Source organism: Mesocricetus auratus, unplaced genomic scaffold, assembly GCF_017639785.1.
Source record: "Mesocricetus auratus isolate SY011 unplaced genomic scaffold, BCM_Maur_2.0 Super-Scaffold_4256, whole genome shotgun sequence".
NCBI classification, from domain to species: Eukaryota; Metazoa; Chordata; class Mammalia; order Rodentia; family Cricetidae; genus Mesocricetus; species Mesocricetus auratus.
Window position 1 is genome coordinate 125,368,686 of NW_024429182.1, and position 11,284 is coordinate 125,379,969.

At 40.8% G+C, this 11,284-nt stretch overlaps 1 pseudogene; it reads left to right on the forward strand.

The window, feature by feature from the left end:
* The first annotated feature begins 9,042 nt into the window (after positions 1-9,042).
* On the forward strand, positions 9,043-9,498 carry LOC101844502 (annotated as a pseudogene).
* The last annotated feature ends 1,786 nt before the right edge of the window (positions 9,499-11,284 follow it).

Genomic DNA, 11,284 nt, shown 5'->3' on the forward strand with positions numbered 1-11,284 from the left:
CTGTAGCTCTGCATCTGGTGCCACGTCAAAATATTTCATGACGGTATCCCTCCAGTTATCTGGCTTGTAACATATGTATTTCTTCTCTGTTGGCCTGGTTCTGTAATCTCTATGCAGCTCTCTTGGCAGATGTTTTATGTCTATAGCATCTCCAATATCTTAGGGTCTCTACTGCAACTCATGTTTCACTTTCACATCTTCATGCAATGGCCTCTTGATCTGTAAGAAGAAAAGGAATATAGGAGAAAATCAACAAGTGTATAGGAAAGGTACACTAATGGAAATACTGGTCAATGCTATATGGGAAAATGAGTCCTAGGAAGCTTATTTTGAGGCTCTATAATCTGGCACTCCTACTTTGGTTCAGAAGAATGTAGAACAGGAAAGAAACGAGGTCTAGCATCCTTGGTTATTTCTGCTGAATTCAGTGATCCTTGTTAGTGGCCCAGAAGCACAGATACTGATCGCCTAACTACAGACTAAACTCAGTTATATGGACACTCATTAATTCTTGCAAGTGTTAAGTGTGTTGACCAGTGCAGATGGGAATGATGGGGTACATAGGAGGATGTAGACAAAGAGTACCTCATGGTCAAAAGGGACCTTTGAGAAGGTAATGAAGATACAAGGGAAAACAGCTGGTGAGAATCACAGCTCCAATTAACCAGTCACTGAACAGGAGGGGCTGGATAACATATTTGGTTATTTCTTCATGTGGGAAATATTTCTTTTGGAGCAAAAGGAAACAAAACTGAATAGAAAAATAGAGACAAGAGAAAAAGGAAGTCTTGTGAAAGAGGAGGGTACAGAGGATAAGAGTGTAGTCATGAGTTTGAGGCTAACTTGGATGGAGCAGAAGTTCTAGGCCAGCCTGTGCCAAGAGTGGGACACTGTATTAAGGGGAAAATATTAAAGAAATTGAAAGGAAATTGTATTAATTATTTTTCTCATTGTGGAAAAATACATGACAAAGGCAACTTAAAGGAAGAGGGAGGGGAGGGGATGGGAGAGGGACCTGGAACTGACTTGTGAAGCAACCTTGTTTCTTATCTAAATTTAAACTGGAAAATAAAATAAAAAAAATAATCCAGAACTCTAAAAAAAAAAGGAAGAGGGAGCTTTTTGGCTTATGATTTGAGGTGATATTATCCTTCGTGGTAGAGAAGGCATGATGGTAGGCATGGACAATGATAATTAGATACATCTGCATCCACAGTAAGAAAGCAGAATAATGAATACTGGTACTCAGCTGGCATCCTCTTTTCTCCTTTTTATTCCGCAGAGTCCATGAAATGCTTTTGCCCACAATCAAAGTGGGTCTTCCTCCTCAGTTTAACTTCTCAGGGAACAATCTTATTCATTTTCACATTCAGAGGTGTGTCTCCCAGATGTGTTCAAATCCAGTGAAAGAAACACTGAAAATGGATAGAGTGGATGTTCTTTTGAAGATGCAGGTCAATTCTTCTCACATAAGAAGAGGAGAAGCCAAGAAAAGAACACTTATGGAGCACGGCTGGTCGTGCATCATTTACTTCCATGGTGCATTTATCTATTGTCAACACATTTGATAAGTATTCATTTTTAAAATTATTTATTTCTATTTTGTGTGTATGAACGTTTTGTCTGATATGACTGTGTATCACATGTGTGCAGTTCCACAGGAGGCAGAAGAAGGAGTCAGATCCCTGGTCTGGGATTCCCAATGGTTGTAAGCTACCATGGGTGCTGGGAACTGAAGCCCGGTCTTTGGTAAGATCAAGTGCTCCTAACTATTGGCCCTCTCTCTAGCCCCAATAATCCATTTTTATTCTCCTTTTTATATGAATTTATGTCCTCAAGGGCTGATGGACTTGCCTAATTTCACTTAGTGAGTTTGCAGTCCAAGCACAATGTCCCACGTGTACCTGGTCAATCTACTAACCCTTCTAGGAAGGAGGAGTAGGAGCAAGAAACAGCTCTTTCTAGATGACTCATTGGAGTTCAAGAGGGTTTTGGCCAAATAGGTGTAAATATCTCAACAGCACTGAGGCTGTTCCAATGAGAGTGTATTAATATAGTACATGATCAGGGTGGAGGATTGCTATTAATATCTATGGTAAAGACAGTCTTGAGGGCTAAGCTCTAGTGAAGTAGTAGAAGGCTCTAAAGTATGACAGAGTCTCAGCACACCACATCAGCACAACAAGACAGTCATCAGTATCAGCCAGATAAAGTCGACTCACAACAGAATCACAGGCTGACAAAACAATGTGTGTGTTCATAATGCAAGTAACTTTATTAAAAATGGCAAATTCTCTGCAAATGTCAGGTAAGAGGCTGTGTGTGTGTGTGTGTGTGATGAAAATATTTTTATCACTCATTGATAATGAAGACACCACTGTTTGTGGGGAAGACCCTATCATTTCCACTAATGTAATATGTTTAGAGAGGTTTTACATCTCCCTATCTATCCAGTTTTTCTGTCTGTCAACCTCCTTAGGGGACAGGAAACAAACATGGACAAAATTCACTTACTATTGTATTTCAGCAGCATGTGCTCAATATACAGGACCTGAGATAGAATATAAAACCAAATTTGTTTTACCTGTGCCTGAGTGGGGGATGGGAAGAAGCTAAGAAACAAGGAAGGGCATAAGAAAATAAAGCAATAGTGTAATGGAAGACTACATTTCAGTTGCTCTAAATTATTCCAGTCACTGCCGGTGTTTGTGAGAGTTCCTTGACACCTGACCCTGTTTTGTGACAGAGCAGAACAGTGACTAAAGTGCAGCTGAACAGGATTCCCTCCTTTGCCCTTGTAGACTCCATGGCCTTAAGCAAGTGCCTTAACCTAGTGCACTTCCTCTCCCAACTTAAAAAAAATCTTAATCTAAGGGAAAGCATGCTAGCATCCTTAAACATGGCAGAATGTGGACATCTGAGAAACACCCAAAACAGTTAAAGGCCTGGACAGGCTTGGGGAAAGCTTACAAGAGGCCACATGTTTTCTCAGTCTCTGACCTGCAGGCACACACCTGGACTCGGTCAGGTTTCACCCGGCTCCTTCCCGCCTTCAGGTCAAGCCCTGGTGGATGGATGATAGACCCAGGACCCTCCTTAATTAAGCATACCAATCACCTAAAGCAACAAGAGGGTATTAGGGAATATTGAATGTCATTCAGTTTCTCCTTAGACTTCCTTCCCCTTTAATTATTTCAAAAGAGAAATGCTGTTTTTTTTTTAAGAAAAAAAAACCAACAAGGGAATAAAAAAGCAAACCCTCTTAAAGGAGAAGATGTCTGTGAAGATAAAGCAATACTCCCTGGGTTGTGGACTGCCTGTATCTGTTACTAAATTTGATTGGACACAAGTACTGGGTTATCTGTTCCCACTCAGCGGCCCCTACTGTTTTCTCCTTTGGAGAGCCACAATGGTCAGTCACCATTTGGTTTTCTGAATGTTGTTTTGGCAAATGATTGATGCTTTCTTGCTGAGAATCATCTTGTTTTTGTTGCTGTTGCTTCCATGTCATGAACAATGTTTTCACACTCCAGGAGAGGTTATTTCAGAAATTTCCTTAAATCACAAAAACAAAGGGGAAGGGGAGATGTCTCCTGGTGTGATAAAGGGATCCCAGGTGTGTGACATGAGCTTCCTCCAGCTACAAATGAGACAAATCATTCACAAACTTAGAATCTTCATCATGTAAAATGGGTCCAGAAGACGGAAACATACCTGATATTTTCCATCCGTATTCAAATGACAAACTTGTGCAACTTTATTTCTCTGTGTGTGTGTGTGTGTGTGTGTGTGTATTGCATATGTGCGTGCATGTGTTTAGGTATGTGCTCACATGTGTAGTTGCCTTTGAATGTGTGCGTATAATGAGACCATAGGTCAATGTATAAAGTCTTCCTCTATTTTTCTCTACCTTATTGTTCACAGATAGTGTCCCATACTGAATCTGGAGCTTATCGATTAGTGTAGGCTGTCTTCCTAGCAAGTTATAGGGGTCCTCTTACTGTTTCCTCAATGGAGTTACACATGTGCCATCATGCCTAGCTTTCTATGTTGATGGTGAAGATCCAAATTCAAATCCTTATGCTTTCAAGACAAGCATCTGGTCAACTGAGTAGTCTCCAGCAACAATAGGACTTCTTTTAAAGAGTATAGTTATTCAGTATTTTTCTCTATGAATTATTTTGTCCATTTTCTTGGTAAAGAGGGTGATTCTGTTAAAAAAAAATTTGAGTGGTGTCTATAATATCAGCCCAAGACTATCATATAATGCATCAATGAATCACTGCACTGTTTTTTTTTCTTTCTGTCTTCTTAAGGCAATTGTTGTGTACTGTTAAATACTAAATCATACCCCCACTACAATGTGACAAGAGTGTTTGCTCACTATGGTAGTTTGAATATATTTGGTCCCCATAAACTGATAGGGAGTGGCACTATTAGGAAGTGTGGTATTGTTGGAGGAAGTGTGGTCTTGTTGGAGGAGACTGGATGACACACACCTTTAATACCTATCTTGAGTCTGGAGGGCACACCTTTAATTTGTGCCACAACATCTGTTGGAAGTGTGTCCATGTGGGGGCAGGCTTTGAGGTCTTAGTCTCAAGCTTCACTCAATGTGTCAACTTCCTGTTGCCTCTAAATCAAGATGTAAGTACTCACAGCTCAAGCACCACATCTATCTGCATGCCACCATGCTCCCCACCATGATGGACTGAACCTCTGAAGTGTACTCAAACCCCCTTGATTAAATGTTTCCTTTATAAGAGTTGCTGTGGTCATGGTGTCTCCTAACAGCAATAAGAAACCCCAACCAAGATGCTCACCTACGTCATATTATGTGTTGTCATGATTTCTTCTAAATAGAATCTTAGCCCCATGAATGTACTGTTAAGATCAATTAAATATACTCATAATTTAACAGACACAGTGTTATATGAGTAACCCACAAACCAGTGATTCAGGAAGATATCTACCTACTAAACATTATTCATAGTAGTCTTGTCCAAATGCTTACAGTGGCTTTTAGATAAAATCTATTGATGTTCATGAGTAATTATTGACATGTGTTATCAGTCAGGTATGTTAGCAGTCATCTGCCATTACAGTTCTTGGGAGGTAGAGGCATAAAGTATAGAAGTTGAAAGTCATGCTTAGTTTCAAAATGAGTTCAGTCTAAGGCTACAGTCTGGGCTACAAGAGACCCTGGATCAAAAACAAAACAAAATTAGATCGTGATTAGGGGATGGATGGATGGATAGACAGGTAGATAGATGACTGATAAAGAAAAGGCAGATAAACTTAAAATAGCATAATGTTAAGAGTGGGATAATAATGACATTAGTACACATGAGTCATATATATGGTATGATATAAAATTTTAGGAAGGTTTCAGAAGGACATATGTTTGATTCCAAGTTTGACAATTTGCAATATGACCTTATGAATGGTGTTTAACTTCCATGTGTCACATATCTACCTTCTAAAAATAGAAAGAAAGAAAGAAAGAAAGAAAGAAAGAAAGAAAGGAATCCAACTATTATATAAATAAGTCACAAGTGTTACAAATAATGTCTAATAAACAGAGAGTTTGAACATTATGGACTGAGCAGGACAAGGAGACCCATATGCATGCTCAAGGCACTCTGCCCTGGGGATCAAGGAGGAAACACCAGCCAGGCTGGCCCCTTGTGGCACAGGGCAAGTCTGGCTCTATTATGGTAAGTAAATACATGATAATGCAGGAGGAATGGAAGGAGGGATGGTGGGAGGGAGAGAGACAGAGAGAGAGAGAGAGAGAGAGAGAGAGAGAGAGGATGGTTCAACTCAGTGTACAGAGGCATATCTGAAGAAATGAAACCAGTGAGAAGTGGCCTCAAGTGGGTGATTTGATTGCCATCCTGGGCTGCCATCCTGTTCATGGCTCTGTTGCTGCCATGGTCTGTGTTGTAGTCCATTTTTCCAGATACCACCCAAGGACAAGAGGAAAGAGCTATACAGAGTAGGCCCTGGCCCTCACTGGCAACACTAGGGAGAACTGGTCCTGCCCCTAACCAACTTCCGCATGCAGGAGATCAGGTCCTACACCTCACCGGGGCAGAACAATAGAGCTTACACTGTTGGCAGGGGCATGGGCAAGCTGGCCCTGAGGGCATGAGAATGGCTCTGCCACCCTCATCTGCCATGAGGTGGAGAGGGTAAAGGAAAGATGTTTCCTTCCCCCTTCTGCTTGCTGTCTGCATCAGGTGGGGAAGCTTACCCAAACCCTCACCAGAAGCATCACTTGGAAGAATGGGGCCCACACCTTGCCTGGGCAGCACATTAGAGCTGGCACTAATGATGTAGATGTGGAGAAGCCGACCTTCAGGGCATGAAAGTAGGGCACCTGGCCCCACCTCTTCCTCATTGCTGTGTAGGATGAACCAGCCAGGCCAATTCCAGAGAGCTCACCCTGGTCATGAGGATGGGGGAGAGCTGGCGGGCTAACCAATCCTGCAACTTCCCCGGGCCCAGAACCAGGTTTGAGTTGGTCCACCCCAACATCCATCCCATCTACGATCTGCTGGAGCATGTGAAGGGGCGGGTCCTGCAGACCCAAAGCTGCAGGATCTCCAAGACACAAGGCAACAACAGGATATCCAAGAGGAGCCCCAGTGAGGGCCCAGAATAGATGGCATAGCAGAAACCAGAGGCATCAAACCCACTGATGACTCTTTGCAATGAATACTTACAAGTAAAGATATATGGACAAAAGTATATACTATGTCACACCACAGTTTCTATGCCAAGATTTCTCTCTTTTCTAGTTTTTCTTTTCTTAAATTTTATTTCGTTTTATTTTGGTAAGGAGGCTGTAAGGGCAGAGGAAGGATGTGAAGGGACAGGGAGATGTATGGGCTCGAGATACATGATATGAAAGCCACAAAGAGTAAGTAAAAATAAAGTTACAGAAACAAAACAGCGTTCAGTATTTGGTGCATAGTGTGCTTTTCAAAAGTGATGGCTTTAACTGGGCCTGGGGCACACGCCTCCAATCAAGTGTGAGGTTAGATCCCAAGTTCAAGGAGGATAGAAGCAAATGTTAGAGGCCAGCTTAGGCTACATAGTGAGACCAGCTCAAGAAGAGGAAGAGCAGGAGAAGAGGATGAGGGAAGGAGAAAAAGAAGGAAGGAGGGGAGGAAGAGAGACGGGGAAGAGAAACAGCTTATAATCATGAAAATGTTGATTTCAGGTTTGCCATGTTCTATGTCCTCTGCGTAGACAATCAGTTTGAATTAAATATTGAGCATAAGGAGACATTAATTTTGGCAAGGCAGAGGCCACATGTGTTTTCTAGAAGAAAGAACTTTTCTTTATGGCAAGTCATTTCGTAGGCTGGCAGTGACAATGAGCTAACCCCTCTTCAGAAGAGATACGGGGAATTTTGTCTCAAAAATGAACACTGCAAATTCAAATTGAGCTCATGGCAAGTCAGGCAAACTTGACTTTAAACCTTTTGTAACCCTTGTAATAAGAGTTTCAGATTCAACGAATGAGATGTGTCTATTAAACACTAAACTTCATTGGCATAATAGAGACTCATTTAGAGCAGAATTACTCTGACATTCAGCAGGAGAAGCAGAAGCTATATCCCTGTTCTTTATTAACTCTTCACCTTGTCTGTACAGGGATCTTGAGGCTGATGAAGGAAGCCGGGTATTCCCTACCTACTGTCTGACCACACTTTGTGCCACTGTCTTAGACTAAGTAAGGCTGGCTGAGTGATAAACACTGGCTTATTTGGATCATGGTTCTGAAGGCTAGGATGGTATTATATATTTTATTTGATTGTTTCCTATTACTGCAATAGGTCAAATGGGCAAGCTAACTTGAAGCAAAGAGGTTTGTTTTTTCTCACCATTCTGAAAGTAGCAGGAGCCTTCCTCTGGAAGAATCTCATGACACTGTTAGAGAAATTATGAAAAATTATGGTTCAGTGTGAAGATTAAAATACAAAAGAATTATATAAATTAATGCAGTATTAAACAAACTTCAATTGAATTATGCTTTCTAAATTGTTTTTCCAATACCAATATTAAATAGCCAATATATAAACTTGTGTGTTTTGGTTTCAATTGTTTATTTCATTTATTTATTTTTGAGACAGGATATTTGATTATAGCATTGGCTGTCCAGGAACTCAGAATGTAGTTCAGGCTGGCCTTGAACTCATGAAGATCTGCCTGCCTCAGCATGCCAAGTGCTGGAGATAATGGTATGGTCTACCATACACAAAATGTTATATGTAAATGTAAGTGACATAGGAAAATAATTACATATATACACAGAGAGGACTATTGAACTCAATTCTTCATGCTATCAGGAATATCAACTTCAGAGGCATGTCTCTTATGCATGTCTCGGTTGATTTGTTTTTCTTCATGTTTGATCATGACATAAGAATGCCTATGCGTGAGTGTGTGCCTGTGTGTACATTTGCATGTGTTTGTGTATGTGATTGTGTGTGTGTGTGTGTGTGATTTGTATGCACTTGATTTCAAGAGTATGGTTTGTTTTTGAGGCTGTTCCTCCTTTTTTATTCAGTGCTGAATATTTTAGGCAAACTGGCAAAGAGCCTTGGGACTTCCACTGTCTTCATCTCTTGCCTCACCCTAGTAGCACTAGGATTATGGAAATGTACTACTGTGTGTGACTCTTACAAAGATACAGGATTACAACTTAGGCTGTCATGTGCAGCAATGCACAATGTCTCTTGTCCTGGCTTGGTTATTGCCATGAAATGGCCTTTCAGACCTCAGAGATGTATTCAAAGCTTTATTTCTGTGTCTGCTTATTGAAGTATTGGTTATTAAAAGAGAAGCTGAGAGTTTTCCAGTCTTACTCTGAGATAGCCCTTTTCTTTCTTCCTTCATTTAATCTGAACTATGGTTATCAATGTTTATCATAGTCTGCGATTTCTTAGAACTTTGACCAAACATTCTTTTGTGAACTCAAGTATAACAATTTAAGTTTGATAGTTAAAAAATCATTTGACTTTTCACCAAGATGGCACCGAAAGCAAAGAAGAAAGCTTCTGCCCCTCTCAAAGCCTAAGACAAAGTGAAGGCCTTGAAAGCCAAGAAGGCAATGTTGAAATGCATCCACAGCCATAAAAAGAAGATCCACACATCACCCACCTTCTGGAGGCCCAAAACCCTACGGCTCTGGAGACAGCCCAAATACCCTGGAAAGAGCGCACCCAGGAGAAACAAGATTAACCACTATGCCATCGTCAAATTCCCCCTGACCACTGAGTCAGCCATGAAGATGATAGAAGGAAGACAACAACATACTTGTGTTCATTGTGGACATCAAGGCCAACAAGCACCAGATCAAACAGGCTGTGAAGAAGCTCTATGAGCCAACATCCTCATAATGCCTGATGGAAAGAAGAAGACATATGTTCGGTTGGCTCCTGACTATGATGCTCTGGTTGTTGCCAACAAAATTGGGATCATCTAAACTGAGTCGAGCTAGGTAATTCCAAATATACACTTTTTCACCATAAAAAATCATTTGAGCTTTAAGTATAAAAAGTTAGACATTTCCTTTCTTATCTGCAATTGCTCACTTGTAATGGACACCTGGGAATAGTGGGTTTATAAAAGTCACAGTAGATGGTTAGAAGTACAGTTATGGGTAAACATGGGTTCTGTATATCAAGGGGTACCGACTGCAGGCAGCTTTTATCTCCTCTGAGATATCAGGGGAAAACCCTAAAATAAGAAAAATGAACTTGGCTTTTGATTTACATATGTACAGAAATGATAAACTGTACACTGGAGGTAATCAGGGTCTCGGGAGATAGCTCAGGTGCTAAAGCATTTGTCATACAAGCATCAGGACCGAAATTCAGATTCTCTGCCTCCATGTCAGAAGAAAGTGCAGTGGTAGTGAGTGTGCTGGTGCCTGACCTGGCACTGGACAGGACAGTCCTTGAGGGTGGCTGACCCTCTAGTTTTGCCAAATTGGACAGCTCCAGGTTCAGTAAGAGATGGTGTCTCAAAAATTACAGTGAAGAGAAATGGAGGAAAATGCCTGACATCAAACTCTGGCTCCTTCCTAGGGACATGGACACACAGAGACATACAGACACACACAGAGACACGTTTTGCCAAATTGGACAGCTCCAGGTTCAGTAAGAGATGGTGTCTCAAAAATTACAGTGAAGAGAAATGGAGGAAAATGCCTGACATCAAACTCTGGCTCCTTCCTAGGGACATGGACACACAGAGACATACAGACACACACACAGACACAGCCACAGACTCACAGACACAGCCACACACACACACACACACACACACACACACACACTACATTTTGAAATGCTGATATAATAAGGTGCTCTCATTTCCATTCCAATTCTGATGAGGTGCAATTTCTCTGTTCAGAACCCTGAGAAATAGGAAGTTACCTTTGTCAGGAGATCTTGAAAGGGGACAGGGACAGATTCCAACTACCTAAGAAGAGCTATAAGGTTGCAAATTTTCTTCTTATTCTAGCTGTTAGTTCAACACTAACTTTAGTTTCTTGTTTAGAGTCCTAAATAAAGTTCTGTAGTGAGGGCAATTTATTCACCTATCAGGAAAATTTAGTAATCATAGTTTAATACTTTTCTCTAGTTAACATCCAAACTGTGAACTCATGGAAACTGTACTTTATGAGAGGCCACTGTTGATAGCTGGGAGAATATGCCCAAGGTACTGGGAAACTCACATACTATATGTTTTATTCTTTCTTTGTTAATTTAGTCATTAATTTGTTTAGCAATGTTGCAAAAATTATTGTAAAGTTCAACTCTTTAGTTTCCTTGGAATTGTTTAATCATTGTGAATATGTTTCTTACAATACAATAATACCCATTAAATATGCACAAGATGGGAAGCCATCTTACAGCCAAGGTACACGAATGTTTGTATGTCAAGTTAGAAATTGGACACTCAGGTAAAATGGGGTTGTCCTTCCAGCTCTCATATGGGGGACTTGCAAGGCCCAATCAGAAATCACATGTATCTGGAATTTTCCTTCTGTCCTAAAAATATCAGCAACCCAGCAGTTACTCCGGGTAAAAGCAAGCTTTGAACAGTGGGTTTGGGACCCTGATTTGAGCAGTATCAGCAAAAACAGTCTCTCTCCTTTATCTCAAATTAACTACAAATTCAATTAGAATAAAAATCTTCACTCACTCTGCAGAAGAGATTTTACACAAAGCAAAGCAGATGTTCCCACAACATTGAGAGCACTT